Raw genomic sequence first — 20,026 nt, forward strand, 5'->3', positions numbered from 1 at the left:
TGCTTAATAGGCAACAGAGTGGCCCTCATGTCAGACAACATCTTGTTTTTGCTTTATGATGTCCGTTTGCTAGGCAACAGAATGGCCCTCAGGTCAGACAACATTCTTGCTTTAGATTTATGACATCAGAGCACCAGTGGGCCGATTGTCCTTGTGGAAGCTGACCACACAGGAGGATGATATTTCAGAAGTTATGCAGTAGGTTACTATCCGTGTTTGTAAGGCAAGTAGGAGGGGGAATGGTAAAGGATGCTGAACCACTTAAAGCATAGCGGCCTTTTTGAAAGTGGGCTGGGGATACAAAAATAGAGATTATCCCTAATACCAATCCATCTGGAGTATCAGAGCCCAACATGCAAAGTGCAGGGGAAGGTTAAATGAGTTTTGTTCTTTGAGAAGGAAACACTATAGTTCTAAAGTGAGATAGTGCATTTCAACCTCAAAGGCAGCACATTCCTCAAAGGGAACATTGCTAGCACCAGGATCTAAAGCAGGCTTTAGTAGTGTTGAAGGTTTGTTAACTATCATGACCAACACAATGTGATCCATATTACTTCCTTATTGACAGAAAATATATTCAGGCACAGGCTCCCACTAGAAGGTAATGAGAAAATTCAAATGCTGTGAACGTCTTTTTAATGCCTAAAGGAATGATTGTGAGTTTTACTTGCCATATAATTTGGTGAATTGATGCCGTATGCCGGAAGACTTGCTTTTTTTTTTTCCTTCAGTCTCGGCAAGGCAGAGAAATTCTGTGGTGAAACACTGCCACTGCTGGCCATTCAGTATAATCTGCAGATGGAAAAGTCCACTGTTAGCACAATTTTTATAAAGGGTAAACAGATCAATAGTATGGAGTCTATATTATTGTGAAAATCAACAGCTCATTAGAAAATCAAATCCCAATTTGTGTTTTTAAAATCCCATACTTTTTTTGAATCCCACGCCTCACTTGCTAACACTCTCTAAACAACTGCAGCACATACATTAGGACATAGATATATAGATCTTTTTGCCAGCCAAGTGGCAGTGAACCCTTCTCAATTCATTTGTGTTAGGATATGGTACACCATTAGCAATTAAGCCAGCTGATTAGTTGAGAGCGGAAGGGTTATGTTACAATTAATGGGAATAATAAAAACGATGAATAGCATATTTACCATCCTCATTTTAGCCAATTCCTACCAGTTCAGCAATAGTAAAGTTGAGACTCTTATGCTCAAACGCACTTTCACACAAATTCAGAAGTCTAAAAAAATGCCAATTTCTTTAATCTTAACATCTTAGTTTACAGTAGGGCATCCTGTCTACCCTACTACTCATTTAATTACCAAGATGAATGTATCCTACTGCTTAATAGGCAACAGAGTGGCCCTCATGTCAGACAACATCTTGTTTTTGCTTTATGATGTCCGTTTGCTAGGCAACAGAATGGCCCTCAGGTCAGACAACATTCTTGCTTTATATTTATGACGTCAGAGCACCAGTGGACCAATTGTCCTTGTGGAAGCTGACCACACAGGAGGATGATATTTCAGAAGTTATGCAGTAGGTTACTATCCGTGTTTGTAAGGCAAGTAGGAGGGGGAATGGTAAAGGATGCTGAACCACTTAAAGCATAGCGGCCTTTTTGAAAGTGGGCTGGGGATACAGAAATAGAGATTATCCCTAATACCAATCCATCTTGAGTATCAGAGCCCAACATGCAAAGTGCAGGGGAAGGTTAAATGAGTTTTGTTCTTTGAGAAGGAAACACTATAGTTCTAAAGTGAGATAGTGCATTTCAACCTCAAAGGCAGCAAATTCCTCAAAGGGAACATTGCTAGCACCAGGATCTAAAGCAGACTTTAGTAGTGTTGAAGGTTTGTTAACTATCATGACCAACACAATGTGATCCATATTACTTCCTTATTGACAGAAAATATATTCAGGCACAGGCTCCCACTAGAAGGTAATGAGGAAATTCAAATGCTGTGAACGTCTTTTTAATGCCTAAAGGAATGATTGTGAGTTTTACTTGCCATATAATTTGGTAAATTGATGCCGTATGCCGGAAGACTTGCTTTTTTTTTTTTCCTTCAGTCTCGGCAAGGCAGAGAAATTCTGTGGTGAAACACTGCCACTGCTGGCCATTCAGTATAATCTGCAGATGGAAAAGTCCACTGTTAGCACAATTTTTATAAAGGGTAAACAGATCAATAGTATGGAGTCTATATTATTGTGAAAATCAACAGCTCATTAGAAAATCAAATCCCAATTTGTGTTTTTAAAATCCCATACTTTTTTTGAATCCCACGCCTCACTTGCTAACACTCTCTAAACAACTGTAGCACATACATTAGGACATAGATATATAGATCTTTTTGCCAGCCAAGTGGCAGTGAACCCTTCTCAATTCATTTGTGTTAGGATATGGTACACCATTAGCAATTAAGCCAGCTGATTAGTTGAGAGCGGAAGGGTTATGTTACAATTAATGGGAATAATAAAAACGATGAATAGCATATTTACCATCCTCATTTTAGCCAATTCCTACCAGTTCAGCAATAGTAAAGTTGAGACTCTTATGCTCAAACGCACTTTCACACAAATTCAGAAGTCTAAAAAAATGCCAATTTCTTTAATCTTAACATCTTAGTTTACAGTAGGGCATCCTGTCTACCCTACTACTCATTTAATTACCAAGATGAATGTATCCTACTGCTTAATAGGCAACAGAGTGGCCCTCATGTCAGACAACATCTTGTTTTTGCTTTATGATGTCCGTTTGCTAGGCAACAGAATGGCCCTCAGGTCAGACAACATTCTTGCTTTAGATTTATGACGTCAGAGCACCAGTGGACCAATTGTCCTTGTGGAAGCTGACCACACAGGAGGATGAGATTTCAGAAGTTATGCAGTAGGTTACTATCCGTGTTTGTAAGGCAAGTAGGAGGGGGAATGGTAAAGGATGCTGAACCACTTAAAGCATAGCGGCCTTTTTGAAAGTGGGCTGGGGATACAAAAATAGAGATTATCCCCAATACCAATCCATCTGGGGTATCAGAGCCCAACATGCAAAGTGCAGGGGAAGGTTAAATGAGTTTTGTTCTTTGAGAAGGAAACACTATAGTTCTAAAGTGAGATAGTGCATTTCAACCTCAAAGGCAGCAAATTCCTCAAAGGGAACATTGCTAGCACCAGGATTTAAAGCAGGCTTTAGTAGTGTTGAAGGTTTGTTAACTATCATGACCAACACAATGTGATCCATATTACTTCCTTATTGACAGAAAATATATTCAGGCACAAGCTCCCACTAGAAGGTAATGAGGAAATTCAAATGCTGTGAACGTCTTTTTAATGCCTAAAGGAATGATTGTGAGTTTTACTTGCCATATAATTTGGTGAATTGATGCCGTATGCCGGAAGACTTGCTTTTTTTTTTTCCTTCAGTCTCAGCAAGGCAGAGAAATTCTGTGGTGAAACACTGCCACTGCTGGCCATTCAGTATAATCTGCAGATGGAAAAGTCCACTGTTAGCACAATTTTTATAAAGGGTAAACAGATCAATAGTATGGAGTCTATATTATTGTGAAAATCAACAGCTCATTAGAAAATCAAATCCCAATTTGTGTTTTTAAAATCCCATACTTTTTTTGAATCCCACGCCTCACTTGCTAACACTCTCTAAACAACTGTAGCACATACATTAGGACATAGATATATAGATCTTTTTGCCAGCCAAGTGGCAGTGAACCCTTCTCAATTCATTTGTGTTAGGATATGGTACACCATTAGCAATTAAGCCAGCTGATTAGTTGAGAGCGGAAGGGTTATGTTACAATTAATGGGAATAATAAAAACGATGAATAGCATATTTACCATCCTCATTTTAGCCAATTCCTACCAGTTCAGCAATAGTAAAGTTGAGACTCTTATGCTCAAACGCACTTTCACACAAATTCAGAAGTCTAAAAAAATGCCAATTTCTTTAATCTTAACATCTTAGTTTACAGTAGGGCATCCTGTCTACCCTACTACTCATTTAATTACCAAGATGAATGTATCCTACTGCTTAATAGGCAACAGAGTGGCCCTCATGTCAGACAACATCTTGTTTTTGCTTTATGATGTCCGTTTGCTAGGCAACAGAATGGCCCTCAGGTCAGACAACATTCTTGCTTTAGATTTATGACGTCAGAGCACCAGTGGACCAATAGTCCTTGTGGAAGCTGACCACACAGGAGGATGAGATTTCAGAAGTTATGCAGTAGGTTACTATCCGTGTTTGTAAGGCAAGTAGGAGGGGGAATGGTAAAGGATGCTGAACCACTTAAAGCATAGCGGCCTTTTTGAAAGTGGGCTGGGGATACAAAAATAGAGATTATCCCTAATACCAATCCATCTTGAGTATCAGAGCCCAACATGCAAAGTGCAGGGGAAGGTTAAATGAGTTTTGTTCTTTGAGAAGGAAACACTATAGTTCTAAAGTGAGATAGTGCATTTCAACCTCAAAGGCAGCAAATTCCTCAAAGGGAACATTGCTAGCACCAGGATTTAAAGCAGGCTTTAGTAGTGTTGAAGGTTTGTTAACTATCATGACCAGCACAATGTGATCCATATTACTTCCTTATTGACAGAAAATATATTCAGGCACAGGCTCCCACTAGAAGGTAATGAGGAAATTCAAATGCTGTGAACGTCTTTTTAATGCCTAAAGGAATGATTGTGAGTTTTACTTGCCATATAATTTGGTGAATTGATGCCGTATGCCGGAAGACTTGCTTTTTTTTTTTCCTTCAGTCTCGGCAAGGCAGAGAAATTCTGTGGTGAAACACTGCCACTGCTGGCCATTCAGTATAATCTGCAGATTGAAAAGTCCACTGTTAGCACAATTTTTATAAAGGGTAAACAGATCAATAGTATGGAGTCTATATTATTGTGAAAATCAACAGCTCATTAGAAAATCAAATCCCAATTTGTGTTTTTAAAATCCCATACTTTTTTTGAATCCCACGCCTCACTTGCTAACACTCTCTAAACAACTGTAGCACATACATTAGGACATAGATATATAGATCTTTTTGCCAGCCAAGTGGCAGTGAACCCTTCTCAATTCATTTGTGTTAGGATATGGTACACCATTAGCAATTAAGCCAGCTGATTAGTTGAGAGCGGAAGGGTTATGTTACAATTAATGGGAATAATAAAAACGATGAATAGCATATTTACCATCCTCATTTTAGCCAATTCCTACCAGTTCAGCAATAGTAAAGTTGAGACTCTTATGCTCAAACGCACTTTCACACAAATTCAGAAGTCTAAAAAAATGCCAATTTCTTTAATCTTAACATCTTAGTTTACAGTAGGGCATCCTGTCTACCCTACTACTCATTTAATTACCAAGATGAATGTATCCTACTGCTTAATAGGCAACAGAGTGGCCCTCATGTCAGACAACATCTTGTTTTTGCTTTATGATGTCCGTTTGCTAGGCAACAGAATGGCCCTCAGGTCAGACAACATTCTTGCTTTAGATTTATGACGTCAGAGCACCAGTGGACCAATTGTCCTTGTGGAAGCTGACCACACAGGAGGATGAGATTTCAGAAGTTATGCAGTAGGTTACTATCCGTGTTTGTAAGGCAAGTAGGAGGGGGAATGGTAAAGGATGCTGAACCACTTAAAGCATAGCGGCCTTTTTGAAAGTGGGCTGGGGATACAAAAATAGAGATTATCCCTAATACCAATCCATCTGGAGTATCAGAGCCCAACATGCAAAGTGCAGGTGAAGGTTAAATGAGTTTTGTTCTTTGAGAAGGAAACACTATAGTTCTAAAGTGAGATAGTGCATTTCAACCTCAAAGGCAGCAAATTCCTCAAAGGGAACATTGCTAGCACCAGGATTTAAAGCAGGCTTTAGTAGTGTTGAAGGTTTGTTAACTATCATGACCAGCACAATGTGATCCATATTACTTCCTTATTGACAGAAAATATATTCAGGCACAGGCTCCCACTAGAAGGTAATGAGGAAATTCAAATGCTGTGAACGTCTTTTTAATGCCTAAAGGAATGATTGTGAGTTTTACTTGCCATATAATTTGGTGAATTGATGCCGTATGCCGGAAGACTTGCTTTTTTTTTTTCCTTCAGTCTCGGCAAGGCAGAGAAATTCTGTGGTGAAACACTGCCACTGCTGGCCATTCAGTATAATCTGCAGATGGAAAAGTCCACTGTTAGCACAATTTTTATAAAGGGTAAACAGATCAATAGTATGGAGTCTATATTATTGTGAAAATCAACAGCTCATTAGAAAATCAAATCCCAATTTGTGTTTTTAAAATCCCATACTTTTTTTGAATCCCACGCCTCACTTGCTAACACTCTCTAAACAACTGTAGCACATACATTAGGACATAGATATATAGATCTTTTTGCCAGCCAAGTGGCAGTGAACCCTTCTCAATTCATTTGTGTTAGGATATGGTACACCATTAGCAATTAAGCCAGCTGATTAGTTGAGAGCGGAAGGGTTATGTTACAATTAATGGGAATAATAAAAACGATGAATAGCATATTTACCATCCTCATTTTAGCCAATTCCTACCAGTTCAGCAATAGTAAAGTTGAGACTCTTATGCTCAAACGCACTTTCACACAAATTCAGAAGTCTAAAAAAATGCCAATTTCTTTAATCTTAACATCTTAGTTTACAGTAGGGCATCCTGTCTACCCTACTACTCATTTAATTACCAAGATGAATGTATCCTACTGCTTAATAGGCAACAGAGTGGCCCTCATGTCAGACAACATCTTGTTTTTGCTTTATGATGTCCGTTTGCTAGGCAACAGAATGGCCCTCAGGTCAGACAACATTCTTGCTTTAGATTTATGACGTCAGAGCACCAGTGGACCAATTGTCCTTGTGGAAGCTGACCACACAGGAGGATGAGATTTCAGAAGTTATGCAGTAGGTTACTATCCGTGTTTGTAAGGCAAGTAGGAGGGGGAATGGTAAAGGATGCTGAACCACTTAAAGCATAGCGGCCTTTTTGAAAGTGGGCTGGGGATACAAAAATAGAGATTATCCCTAATACCAATCCATCTGGAGTATCAGAGCCCAACATGCAAAGTGCAGGGGAAGGTTAAATGAGTTTTGTTCTTTGAGAAGGAAACACTATAGTTCTAAAGTGAGATAGTGCATTTCAACCTCAAAGGCAGCAAATTCCTCAAAGGGAACATTGCTAGCACCAGGATTTAAAGCAGGCTTTAGTAGTGTTGAAGGTTTGTTAACTATCATGACCAGCACAATGTGATCCATATTACTTCCTTATTGACAGAAAATATATTCAGGCACAGGCTCCCACTAGAAGGTAATGAGGAAATTCAAATGCTGTGAACGTCTTTTTAATGCCTAAAGGAATGATTGTGAGTTTTACTTGCCATATAATTTGGTGAATTGATGCCGTATGCCGGAAGACTTGCTTTTTTTTTTTCCTTCAGTCTCGGCAAGGCAGAGAAATTCTGTGGTGAAACACTGCCACTGCTGGCCATTCAGTATAATCTGCAGATGGAAAAGTCCACTGTTAGCACAATTTTTATAAAGGGTAAACAGATCAATAGTATGGAGTCTATATTATTGTGAAAATCAACAGCTCATTAGAAAATCAAATCCCAATTTGTGTTTTTAAAATCCCATACTTTTTTTGAATCCCACGCCTCACTTGCTAACACTCTCTAAACAACTGTAGCACATACATTAGGACATAGATATATAGATCTTTTTGCCAGCCAAGTGGCAGTGAACCCTTCTCAATTCATTTGTGTTAGGATATGGTACACCATTAGCAATTAAGCCAGCTGATTAGTTGAGAGCGGAAGGGTTATGTTACAATTAATGGGAATAATAAAAACGATGAATAGCATATTTACCATCCTCATTTTAGCCAATTCCTACCAGTTCAGCAATAGTAAAGTTGAGACTCTTATGCTCAAACGCACTTTCACACAAATTCAGAAGTCTAAAAAAATGCCAATTTCTTTAATCTTAACATCTTAGTTTACAGTAGGGCATCCTGTCTACCCTACTACTCATTTAATTACCAAGATGAATGTATCCTACTGCTTAATAGGCAACAGAGTGGCCCTCATGTCAGACAACATCTTGTTTTTGCTTTATGATGTCCGTTTGCTAGGCAACAGAATGGCCCTCAGGTCAGACAACATTCTTGCTTTAGATTTATGACGTCAGAGCACCAGTGGACCAATTGTCCTTGTGGAAGCTGACCACACAGGAGGATGAGATTTCAGAAGTTATGCAGTAGGTTACTATCCGTGTTTGTAAGGCAAGTAGGAGGGGGAATGGTAAAGGATGCTGAACCACTTAAAGCATAGCGGCCTTTTTGAAAGTGGGCTGGGGATACAAAAATAGAGATTATCCCTAATACCAATCCATCTTGAGTATCAGAGCCCAACATGCAAAGTGCAGGGGAAGGTTAAATGAGTTTTGTTCTTTGAGAAGAAAACACTATAGTTCTAAAGTGAGATAGTGCATTTCAACCTCAAAGGCAGCAAATTCCTCAAAGGGAACATTGCTAGCACCAGGATTTAAAGCAGGCTTTAGTAGTGTTGAAGGTTTGTTAACTATCATGACCAGCACAATGTGATCCATATTACTTCCTTATTGACAGAAAATATATTCAGGCACAGGCTCCCACTAGAAGGTAATGAGGAAATTCAAATGCTGTGAACGTCTTTTTAATGCCTAAAGGAATGATTGTGAGTTTTACTTGCCATATAATTTGGTGAATTGATGCCGTATGCCGGAAGACTTGCTTTTTTTTTTTCCTTCAGTCTCGGCAAGGCAGAGAAATTCTGTGGTGAAACACTGCCACTGCTGGCCATTCAGTATAATCTGCAGATGGAAAAGTCCACTGTTAGCACAATTTTTATAAAGGGTAAACAGATCAATAGTATGGAGTCTATATTATTGTGAAAATCAACAGCTCATTAGAAAATCAAATCCCAATTTGTGTTTTTAAAATCCCATACTTTTTTTGAATCCCACGCCTCACTTGCTAACACTCTCTAAACAACTGTAGCACATACATTAGGACATAGATATATAGATCTTTTTGCCAGCCAAGTGGCAGTGAACCCTTCTCAATTCATTTGTGTTAGGATATGGTACACCATTAGCAATTAAGCCAGCTGATTAGTTGAGAGCGGAAGGGTTATGTTACAATTAATGGGAATAATAAAAACGATGAATAGCATATTTACCATCCTAATTTTAGCCAATTCCTACCAGTTCAGCAATAGTAAAGTTGAGACTCTTATGCTCAAACGCACTTTCACACAAATTCAGAAGTCTAAAAAAATGCCAATTTCTTTAATCTTAACATCTTAGTTTACAGTAGGGCATCCTGTCTACCCTACTACTCATTTAATTACCAAGATGAATGTATCCTACTGCTTAATAGGCAACAGAGTGGCCCTCATGTCAGACAACATCTTGTTTTTGCTTTATGATGTCCGTTTGCTAGGCAACAGAATGGCCCTCAGGTCAGACAACATTCTTGCTTTAGATTTATGACGTCAGAGCACCAGTGGACCAATTGTCCTTGTGGAAGCTGACCACACAGGAGGATGAGATTTCAGAAGTTATGCAGTAGGTTACTATCCGTGTTTGTAAGGCAAGTAGGAGGGGGAATGGTAAAGGATGCTGAACCACTTAAAGCATAGCGGCCTTTTTGAAAGTGGGCTGGGGATACAAAAATAGAGATTATCCCTAATACCAATCCATCTTGAGTATCAGAGCCCAACATGCAAAGTGCAGGGGAAGGTTAAATGAGTTTTGTTCTTTGAGAAGAAAACACTATAGTTCTAAAGTGAGATAGTGCATTTCAACCTCAAAGGCAGCAAATTCCTCAAAGGGAACATTGCTAGCACCAGGATTTAAAGCAGGCTTTAGTAGTGTTGAAGGTTTGTTAACTATCATGACCAGCACAATGTGATCCATATTACTTCCTTATTGACAGAAAATATATTCAGGCACAGGCTCCCACTAGAAGGTAATGAGGAAATTCAAATGCTGTGAACGTCTTTTTAATGCCTAAAGGAATGATTGTGAGTTTTACTTGCCATATAATTTGGTGAATTGATGCCGTATGCCGGAAGACTTGCTTTTTTTTTTTCCTTCAGTCTCGGCAAGGCAGAGAAATTCTGTGGTGAAACACTGCCACTGCTGGCCATTCAGTATAATCTGCAGATGGAAAAGTCCACTGTTAGCACAATTTTTATAAAGGGTAAACAGATCAATAGTATGGAGTCTATATTATTGTGAAAATCAACAGCTCATTAGAAAATCAAATCCCAATTTGTGTTTTTAAAATCCCATACTTTTTTTGAATCCCACGCCTCACTTGCTAACACTCTCTAAACAACTGTAGCACATACATTAGGACATAGATATATAGATCTTTTTGCCAGCCAAGTGGCAGTGAACCCTTCTCAATTCATTTGTGTTAGGATATGGTACACCATTAGCAATTAAGCCAGCTGATTAGTTGAGAGCGGAAGGGTTATGTTACAATTAATGGGAATAATAAAAACGATGAATAGCATATTTACCATCCTAATTTTAGCCAATTCCTACCAGTTCAGCAATAGTAAAGTTGAGACTCTTATGCTCAAACGCACTTTCACACAAATTCAGAAGTCTAAAAAAATGCCAATTTCTTTAATCTTAACATCTTAGTTTACAGTAGGGCATCCTGTCTACCCTACTACTCATTTAATTACCAAGATGAATGTATCCTACTGCTTAATAGGCAACAGAGTGGCCCTCATGTCAGACAACATCTTGTTTTTGCTTTATGATGTCCGTTTGCTAGGCAACAGAATGGCCCTCAGGTCAGACAACATTCTTGCTTTAGATTTATGACGTCAGAGCACCAGTGGACCAATTGTCCTTGTGGAAGCTGACCACACAGGAGGATGAGATTTCAGAAGTTATGCAGTAGGTTACTATCCGTGTTTGTAAGGCAAGTAGGAGGGGGAATGGTAAAGGATGCTGAACCACTTAAAGCATAGCGGCCTTTTTGAAAGTGGGCTGGGGATACAAAAATAGAGATTATCCCTAATACCAATCCATCTGGAGTATCAGAGCCCAACATGCAAAGTGCAGGGGAAGGTTAAATGAGTTTTGTTCTTTGAGAAGGAAACACTATAGTTCTAAAGTGAGATAGTGCATTTCAACCTCAAAGGCAGCAAATTCCTCAAATGGAACATTGCTAGCACCAGGATTTAAAGCAGGCTTTAGTAGTGTTGAAGGTTTGTTAACTATCATGACCAGCACAATGTGATCCATATTACTTCCTTATTGACAGAAAATATATTCAGGCACAGGCTCCCACTAGAAGGTAATGAGGAAATTCAAATGCTGTGAACGTCTTTTTAATGCCTAAAGGAATGATTGTGAGTTTTACTTGCCATATAATTTGGTGAATTGATGCCGTATGCCGGAAGACTTGCTTTTTTTTTTTCCTTCAGTCTCGGCAAGGCAGAGAAATTCTGTGGTGAAACACTGCCACTGCTGGCCATTCAGTATAATCTGCAGATGGAAAAGTCCACTGTTAGCACAATTTTTATAAAGGGTAAACAGATCAATAGTATGGAGTCTATATTATTGTGAAAATCAACAGCTCATTAGAAAATCAAATCCCAATTTGTGTTTTTAAAATCCCATACTTTTTTTGAATCCCACGCCTCACTTGCTAACACTCTCTAAACAACTGTAGCACATACATTAGGACATAGATATATAGATCTTTTTGCCAGCCAAGTGGCAGTGAACCCTTCTCAATTCATTTGTGTTAGGATATGGTACACCATTAGCAATTAAGCCAGCTGATTAGTTGAGAGCGGAAGGGTTATGTTACAATTAATGGGAATAATAAAAACGATGAATAGCATATTTACCATCCTCATTTTAGCCAATTCCTACCAGTTCAGCAATAGTAAAGTTGAGACTCTTATGCTCAAACGCACTTTCACACAAATTCAGAAGTCTAAAAAAATGCCAATTTCTTTAATCTTAACATCTTAGTTTACAGTAGGGCATCCTGTCTACCCTACTACTCATTTAATTACCAAGATGAATGTATCCTACTGCTTAATAGGCAACAGAGTGGCCCTCATGTCAGACAACATCTTGTTTTTGCTTTATGATGTCCGTTTGCTAGGCAACAGAATGGCCCTCAGGTCAGACAACATTCTTGCTTTAGATTTATGACGTCAGAGCACCAGTGGACCAATTGTCCTTGTGGAAGCTGACCACACAGGAGGATGAGATTTCAGAAGTTATGCAGAGTAGGTTACTATCCGTGCTTGTAAGGCAAGTAGGAGGGGGAATGGTAAAGGATGCTGAACCACTTAAAGCATAGCGGCCTTTTTGAAAGTGGGCTGGGGATACAAAAATAGAGATTATCCCTAATACCAATCCATCTTGAGTATCAGAGCCCAACATGCAAAGTGCAGGGGAAGGTTAAATGAGTTTTGTTCTTTGAGAAGGAAACACTATAGTTCTAAAGTGAGATAGTGCATTTCAACCTCAAAGGCAGCAAATTCCTCAAAGGGAACATTGCTAGCACCAGGATTTAAAGCAGGCTTTAGTAGTGTTGAAGGTTTGTTAACTATCATGACCAGCACAATGTGATCCATATTACTTCCTTATTGACAGAAAATATATTCAGGCACAGGCTCCCACTAGAAGGTAATGAGGAAATTCAAATGCTGTGAACGTCTTTTTAATGCCTAAAGGAATGATTGTGAGTTTTACTTGCCATATAATTTGGATGCCGTATGCCGGAAGACTTGCTTTTTTTTTTTCCTTCAGTCTCGGCAAGGCAGAGAAATTCTGTGGTGAAACACTGCCACTGCTGGCCATTCAGTATAATCTGCAGATGGAAAAGTCCACTGTTAGCACAATTTTTATAAAGGGTAAACAGATCAATAGTATGGAGTCTATATTATTGTGAAAATCAACAGCTCATTAGAAAATCAAATCCCAATTTGTGTTTTTAAAATCCCATACTTTTTTTGAATCCCACGCCTCACTTGCTAACACTCTCTAAACAACTGTAGCACATACATTAGGACATAGATATATAGATCTTTTTGCCAGCCAAGTGGCAGTGAACCCTTCTCAATTCATTTGTGTTAGGATATGGTACACATTTAGCAATTAAGCCAGCTGATTAGTTGAGAGCGGAAGGGTTATGTTACAATTAATGGGAATAATAAAAACGATGAATAGCATATTTACCATCCTCATTTTAGCCAATTCCTACCAGTTCGGCAATAGTAAAGTTGAGACTCTTATGCTCAAACGCACTTTCACACAAATTCAGAAGTCTTAAAAAATGCCAATTTCTTTAATCTTAACATCTTAGTTTACAGTAGGGCATCCTGTCTACCCTACTACTCATTTAATTACCAAGATGAATGTATCCTACTGCTTAATAGGCAACAGAGTGGCCCTCATGTCAGACAACATCTTGTTTTTGGTTTATGATGTCTGTTTGCTAGGCAACAGAATGGCCCTCAGGTCAGACAACATTCTTGCTTTAGATTTATGACGTCAGAGCACCAGTGGACCAATTGTCCTTGTGGAAGCTGACCACACAGGAGGATGAGATTTCAGAAGTTATGCAGTAGGTTACTATCCGTGTTTGTAAGGCAAGTAGGAGGGGAATGGTAAAGGATGCTGAACCACTTAAAGCATAGCGGCCTTTTTGAAAGTGGGCTGGGGATACAAAAATAGAGATTATCCCTAATACCAATCCATCTTGAGTATCAGAGCCCAACATGCAAAGTGCAGGGGAAGGTTAAATGAGTTTTGTTCTTTGAGAAGGAAACACTATAGTTCTAAAGTGAGATAGTGCATTTCAACCTCAAAGGCAGCAAATTCCTCAAAGGGAACATTGCTAGCACCAGGATTTAAAGCAGGCTTTAGTAGTGTTGAAGGTTTGTTAACTATCATGACCAGCACAATGTGATCCATATTACTTCCTTATTGACAGAAAATATATTCAGGCACAGGCTCCCACTAGAAGGTAATGAGGAAATTCAAATGCTGTGAACGTCTTTTTAATGCCTAAAGGAATGATTGTGAGTTTTACTTGCCATATAATTTGGTGAATTGATGCCGTATGCCGGAAGACTTGCTTTTTTTTTTTCCTTCAGTCTCGGCAAGGCAGAGAAATTCTGTGGTGAAACACTGCCACTGCTGGCCATTCAGTATAATCTGCAGATGGAAAAGTCCACTGTTAGCACAATTTTTATAAAGGGTAAACAGATCAATAGTATGGAGTCTATATTATTGTGAAAATCAACAGCTCATTAGAAAATCAAATCCCAATTTGTGTTTTTAAAATCCCATACTTTTTTTGAATCCCACGCCTCACTTGCTAACACTCTCTAAACAACTGTAGCACATACATTAGGACATAGATATATAGATCTTTTTGCCAGCCAAGTGGCAGTGAACCCTTCTCAATTCATTTGTGTTAGGATATGGTACACCATTAGCAATTAAGCCAGCTGATTAGTTGAGAGCGGAAGGGTTATGTTACAATTAATGGGAATAATAAAAACGATGAATAGCATATTTACCATCCTAATTTTAGCCAATTCCTACCAGTTCAGCAATAGTAAAGTTGAGACTCTTATGCTCAAACGCACTTTCACACAAATTCAGAAGTCTAAAAAAATGCCAATTTCTTTAATCTTAACATCTTAGTTTACAGTAGGGCATCCTGTCTACCCTACTACTCATTTAATTACCAAGATGAATGTATCCTACTGCTTAATAGGCAACAGAGTGGCCCTCATGTCAGACAACATCTTGTTTTTGCTTTATGATGTCCGTTTGCTAGGCAACAGAATGGCCCTCAGGTCAGACAACATTCTTGCTTTAGATTTATGACGTCAGAGCACCAGTGGACCAATTGTCCTTGTGGAAGCTGACCACACAGGAGGATGAGATTTCAGAAGTTATGCAGTAGGTTACTATCCGTGTTTGTAAGGCAAGTAGGAGGGGGAATGGTAAAGGATGCTGAACCACTTAAAGCATAGCGGCCTTTTTGAAAGTGGGCTGGGGATACAAAAATAGAGATTATCCCTAATACCAATCCATCTGGAGTATCAGAGCCCAACATGCAAAGTGCAGGGGAAGGTTAAATGAGTTTTGTTCTTTGAGAAGGAAACACTATAGTTCTAAAGTGAGATAGTGCATTTCAACCTCAAAGGCAGCAAATTCCTCAAAGGGAACATTGCTAGCACCAGGATTTAAAGCAGGCTTTAGTAGTGTTGAAGGTTTGTTAACTATCATGACCAGCACAATGTGATCCATATTACTTCCTTATTGACAGAAAATATATTCAGGCACAGGCTCCCACTAGAAGGTAATGAGGAAATTCAAATGCTGTGAACGTCTTTTTAATGCCTAAAGGAATGATTGTGAGTTTTACTTGCCATATAATTTGGTGAATTGATGCCGTATGCCGGAAGACTTGCTTTTTTTTTTTCCTTCAGTCTCGGCAAGGCAGAGAAATTCTGTGGTGAAACACTGCCACTGCTGGCCATTCAGTATAATCTGCAGATGGAAAAGTCCACTGTTAGCACAATTTTTATAAAGGGTAAACAGATCAATAGTATGGAGTCTATATTATTGTGAAAATCAACAGCTCATTAGAAAATCAAATCCCAATTTGTGTTTTTAAAATCCCATACTTTTTTTGAATCCCACGCCTCACTTGCTAACACTCTCTAAACAACTGTAGCACATACATTAGGACATAGATATATAGATCTTTTTGCCAGCCAAGTGGCAGTGAACCCTTCTCAATTCATTTGTGTTAGGATATGGTACACCATTAGCAATTAAGCCAGCTGATTAGTTGAGAGCGGAAGGGTTATGTTACAATTAATGGGAATAATAAAAACGATGAATAGCATATTTACCATCCTCATTTTAGCCAATTCCTACCAGTTCAGCAATAGTAAAGTTGAGACTCTTATGCTCAAACGCACTTTCACACAAATTCAGAAGTCTAAAAAAATGCCAATTTCTTTAATCTTAACATCTTAGTTTACAGTAGGGCATCCTGTCTACCCTACTACTCATTTAATTACCAAGATGAATGTATCCTACTGCTTAATAGGCAACAGAGTGGCCCTCATGTCAGACAACATCTTGTTTTTGCTTTATGATGTCCGTTTGCTAGGCAACAGAATGGCCCTCAGGTCAGACAACATTCTTGCTTTAGATTTATGACGTCAGAGCACCAGTGGACCAATTGTCCTTGTGGAAGCTGACCACACAGGAGGATGAGATTTCAGAAGTTATGCAGTAGGTTACTATCCGTGTTTGTAAGGCAAGTAGGAGGGGGAATGGTAAAGGATGCTGAACCACTTAAAGCATAGCGGCCTTTTTGAAAGTGGGCTGGGGATACAAAAATAGAGATTATCCCTAATACCAATCCATCTTGAGTATCAGAGCCCAACATGCAAAGTGCAGGGGAAGGTTAAATGAGTTTTGTTCTTTGAGAAGAAAACACTATAGTTCTAAAGTGAGATAGTGCATTTCAACCTCAAAGGCAGCAAATTCCTCAAAGGGAACATTGCTAGCACCAGGATTTAAAGCAGGCTTTAGTAGTGTTGAAGGTTTGTTAACTATCATGACCAGCACAATGTGATCCATATTACTTCCTTATTGACAGAAAATATATTCAGGCACAGGCTCCCACTAGAAGGTAATGAGGAAATTCAAATGCTGTGAACGTCTTTTTAATGCCTAAAGGAATGATTGTGAGTTTTACTTGCCATATAATTTGGTGAATTGATGCCGTATGCCGGAAGACTTGCTTTTTTTTTTTCCTTCAGTCTCGGCAAGGCAGAGAAATTCTGTGGTGAAACACTGCCACTGCTGGCCATTCAGTATAATCTGCAGATGGAAAAGTCCACTGTTAGCACAATTTTTATAAAGGGTAAACAGATCAATAGTATGGAGTCTATATTATTGTGAAAATCAACAGCTCATTAGAAAATCAAATCCCAATTTGTGTTTTTAAAATCCCATACTTTTTTTGAATCCCACGCCTCACTTGCTAACACTCTCTAAACAACTGTAGCACATACATTAGGACATAGATATATAGATCTTTTTGCCAGCCAAGTGGCAGTGAACCCTTCTCAATTCATTTGTGTTAGGATATGGTACACCATTAGCAATTAAGCCAGCTGATTAGTTGAGAGCGGAAGGGTTATGTTACAATTAATGGGAATAATAAAAACGATGAATAGCATATTTACCATCCTAATTTTAGCCAATTCCTACCAGTTCAGCAATAGTAAAGTTGAGACTCTTATGCTCAAACGCACTTTCACACAAATTCAGAAGTCTAAAAAAATGCCAATTTCTTTAATCTTAACATCTTAGTTTACAGTAGGGCATCCTGTCTACCCTACTACTCATTTAATTACCAAGATGAATGTATCCTACTGCTTAATAGGCAACAGAGTGGCCCTCATGTCAGACAACATCTTGTTTTTGCTTTATGATGTCCGTTTGCTAGGCAACAGAATGGCCCTCAGGTCAGACAACATTCTTGCTTTAGATTTATGACGTCAGAGCACCAGTGGACCAATTGTCCTTGTGGAAGCTGACCACACAGGAGGATGAGATTTCAGAAGTTATGCAGTAGGTTACTATCCGTGTTTGTAAGGCAAGTAGGAGGGGGAATGGTAAAGGATGCTGAACCACTTAAAGCATAGCGGCCTTTTTGAAAGTGGGCTGGGGATACAAAAATAGAGATTATCCCTAATACCAATCCATCTTGAGTATCAGAGCCCAACATGCAAAGTGCAGGGGAAGGTTAAATGAGTTTTGTTCTTTGAGAAGAAAACACTATAGTTCTAAAGTGAGATAGTGCATTTCAACCTCAAAGGCAGCAAATTCCTCAAAGGGAACATTGCTAGCACCAGGATTTAAAGCAGGCTTTAGTAGTGTTGAAGGTTTGTTAACTATCATGACCAGCACAATGTGATCCATATTACTTCCTTATTGACAGAAAATATATTCAGGCACAGGCTCCCACTAGAAGGTAATGAGGAAATTCAAATGCTGTGAACGTCTTTTTAATGCCTAAAGGAATGATTGTGAGTTTTACTTGCCATATAATTTGGTGAATTGATGCCGTATGCCGGAAGACTTGCTTTTTTTTTTTCCTTCAGTCTCGGCAAGGCAGAGAAATTCTGTGGTGAAACACTGCCACTGCTGGCCATTCAGTATAATCTGCAGATGGAAAAGTCCACTGTTAGCACAATTTTTATAAAGGGTAAACAGATCAATAGTATGGAGTCTATATTATTGTGAAAATCAACAGCTCATTAGAAAATCAAATCCCAATTTGTGTTTTTAAAATCCCATACTTTTTTTGAATCCCACGCCTCACTTGCTAACACTCTCTAAACAACTGTAGCACATACATTAGGACATAGATATATAGATCTTTTTGCCAGCCAAGTGGCAGTGAACCCTTCTCAATTCATTTGTGTTAGGATATGGTACACCATTAGCAATTAAGCCAGCTGATTAGTTGAGAGCGGAAGGGTTATGTTACAATTAATGGGAATAATAAAAACGATGAATAGCATATTTACCATCCTAATTTTAGCCAATTCCTACCAGTTCAGCAATAGTAAAGTTGAGACTCTTATGCTCAAACGCACTTTCACACAAATTCAGAAGTCTAAAAAAATGCCAATTTCTTTAATCTTAACATCTTAGTTTACAGTAGGGCATCCTGTCTACCCTACTACTCATTTAATTACCAAGATGAATGTATCCTACTGCTTAATAGGCAACAGAGTGGCCCTCATGTCAGACAACATCTTGTTTTTGCTTTATGATGTCCGTTTGCTAGGCAACAGAATGGCCCTCAGGTCAGACAACATTCTTGCTTTAGATTTATGACGTCAGAGCACCAGTGGACCAATTGTCCTTGTGGAAGCTGACCACACAGGAGGATGAGATTTCAGAAGTTATGCAGTAGGTTACTATCCGTGTTTGTAAGGCAAGTAGGAGGGGGAATGGTAAAGGATGCTGAACCACTTAAAGCATAGCGGCCTTTTTGAAAGTGGGCTGGGGATACAAAAATAGAGATTATCCCTAATACCAATCCATCTGGAGTATCAGAGCCCAACATGCAAAGTGCAGGGGAAGGTTAAATGAGTTTTGTTCTTTGAGAAGGAAACACTATAGTTCTAAAGTGAGATAGTGCATTTCAACCTCAAAGGCAGCAAATTCCTCAAATGGAACATTGCTAGCACCAGGATTTAAAGCAGGCTTTAGTAGTGTTGAAGGTTTGTTAACTATCATGACCAGCACAATGTGATCCATATTACTTCCTTATTGACAGAAAATATATTCAGGCACAGGCTCCCACTAGAAGGTAATGAGGAAATTCAAATGCTGTGAACGTCTTTTTAATGCCTAAAGGAATGATTGTGAGTTTTACTTGCCATATAATTTGGTGAATTGATGCCGTATGCCGGAAGACTTGCTTTTTTTTTTTCCTTCAGTCTCGGCAAGGCAGAGAAATTCTGTGGTGAAACACTGCCACTGCTGGCCATTCAGTATAATCTGCAGATGGAAAAGTCCACTGTTAGCACAATTTTTATAAAGGGTAAACAGATCAATAGTATGGAGTCTATATTATTGTGAAAATCAACAGCTCATTAGAAAATCAAATCCCAATTTGTGTTTTTAAAATCCCATACTTTTTTTGAATCCCACGCCTCACTTGCTAACACTCTCTAAACAACTGTAGCACATACATTAGGACATAGATATATAGATCTTTTTGCCAGCCAAGTGGCAGTGAACCCTTCTCAATTCATTTGTGTTAGGATATGGTACACCATTAGCAATTAAGCCAGCTGATTAGTTGAGAGCGGAAGGGTTATGTTACAATTAATGGGA

The 20,026-nt window shown here is 38.8% G+C and overlaps 1 protein-coding gene across 1 annotated transcript in view; it reads right to left on the bottom strand.

Moving 5' to 3' along the window:
- Positions 1–20,026, bottom strand: part of LOC147748902 (uncharacterized) — a 51,417-nt gene that overhangs the window by 8,775 nt on the left and 22,616 nt on the right. Inside the window, exons 17-31 of the mRNA XM_086936498.1 lie at positions 19,567–19,687; positions 18,217–18,337; positions 16,867–16,987; positions 15,517–15,637; positions 14,167–14,287; positions 12,825–12,938; positions 11,473–11,593; positions 10,123–10,243; positions 8,773–8,893; positions 7,423–7,543; positions 6,073–6,193; positions 4,723–4,843; positions 3,373–3,493; positions 2,022–2,143; positions 672–792 (exon numbers count right to left, since the gene is read on the bottom strand). The gene's annotated coding sequence lies outside the window, so the exon portion shown is untranslated. The remainder of the gene's footprint in view (positions 1–671; positions 793–2,021; positions 2,144–3,372; positions 3,494–4,722; positions 4,844–6,072; positions 6,194–7,422; positions 7,544–8,772; positions 8,894–10,122; positions 10,244–11,472; positions 11,594–12,824; positions 12,939–14,166; positions 14,288–15,516; positions 15,638–16,866; positions 16,988–18,216; positions 18,338–19,566; positions 19,688–20,026) is intronic.

The sequence above is a fragment of the Lissotriton vulgaris genome, chromosome 1_1 (assembly GCF_964263255.1).
Source record: "Lissotriton vulgaris chromosome 1_1, aLisVul1.2, whole genome shotgun sequence".
NCBI classification, from domain to species: Eukaryota; Metazoa; Chordata; class Amphibia; order Caudata; family Salamandridae; genus Lissotriton; species Lissotriton vulgaris.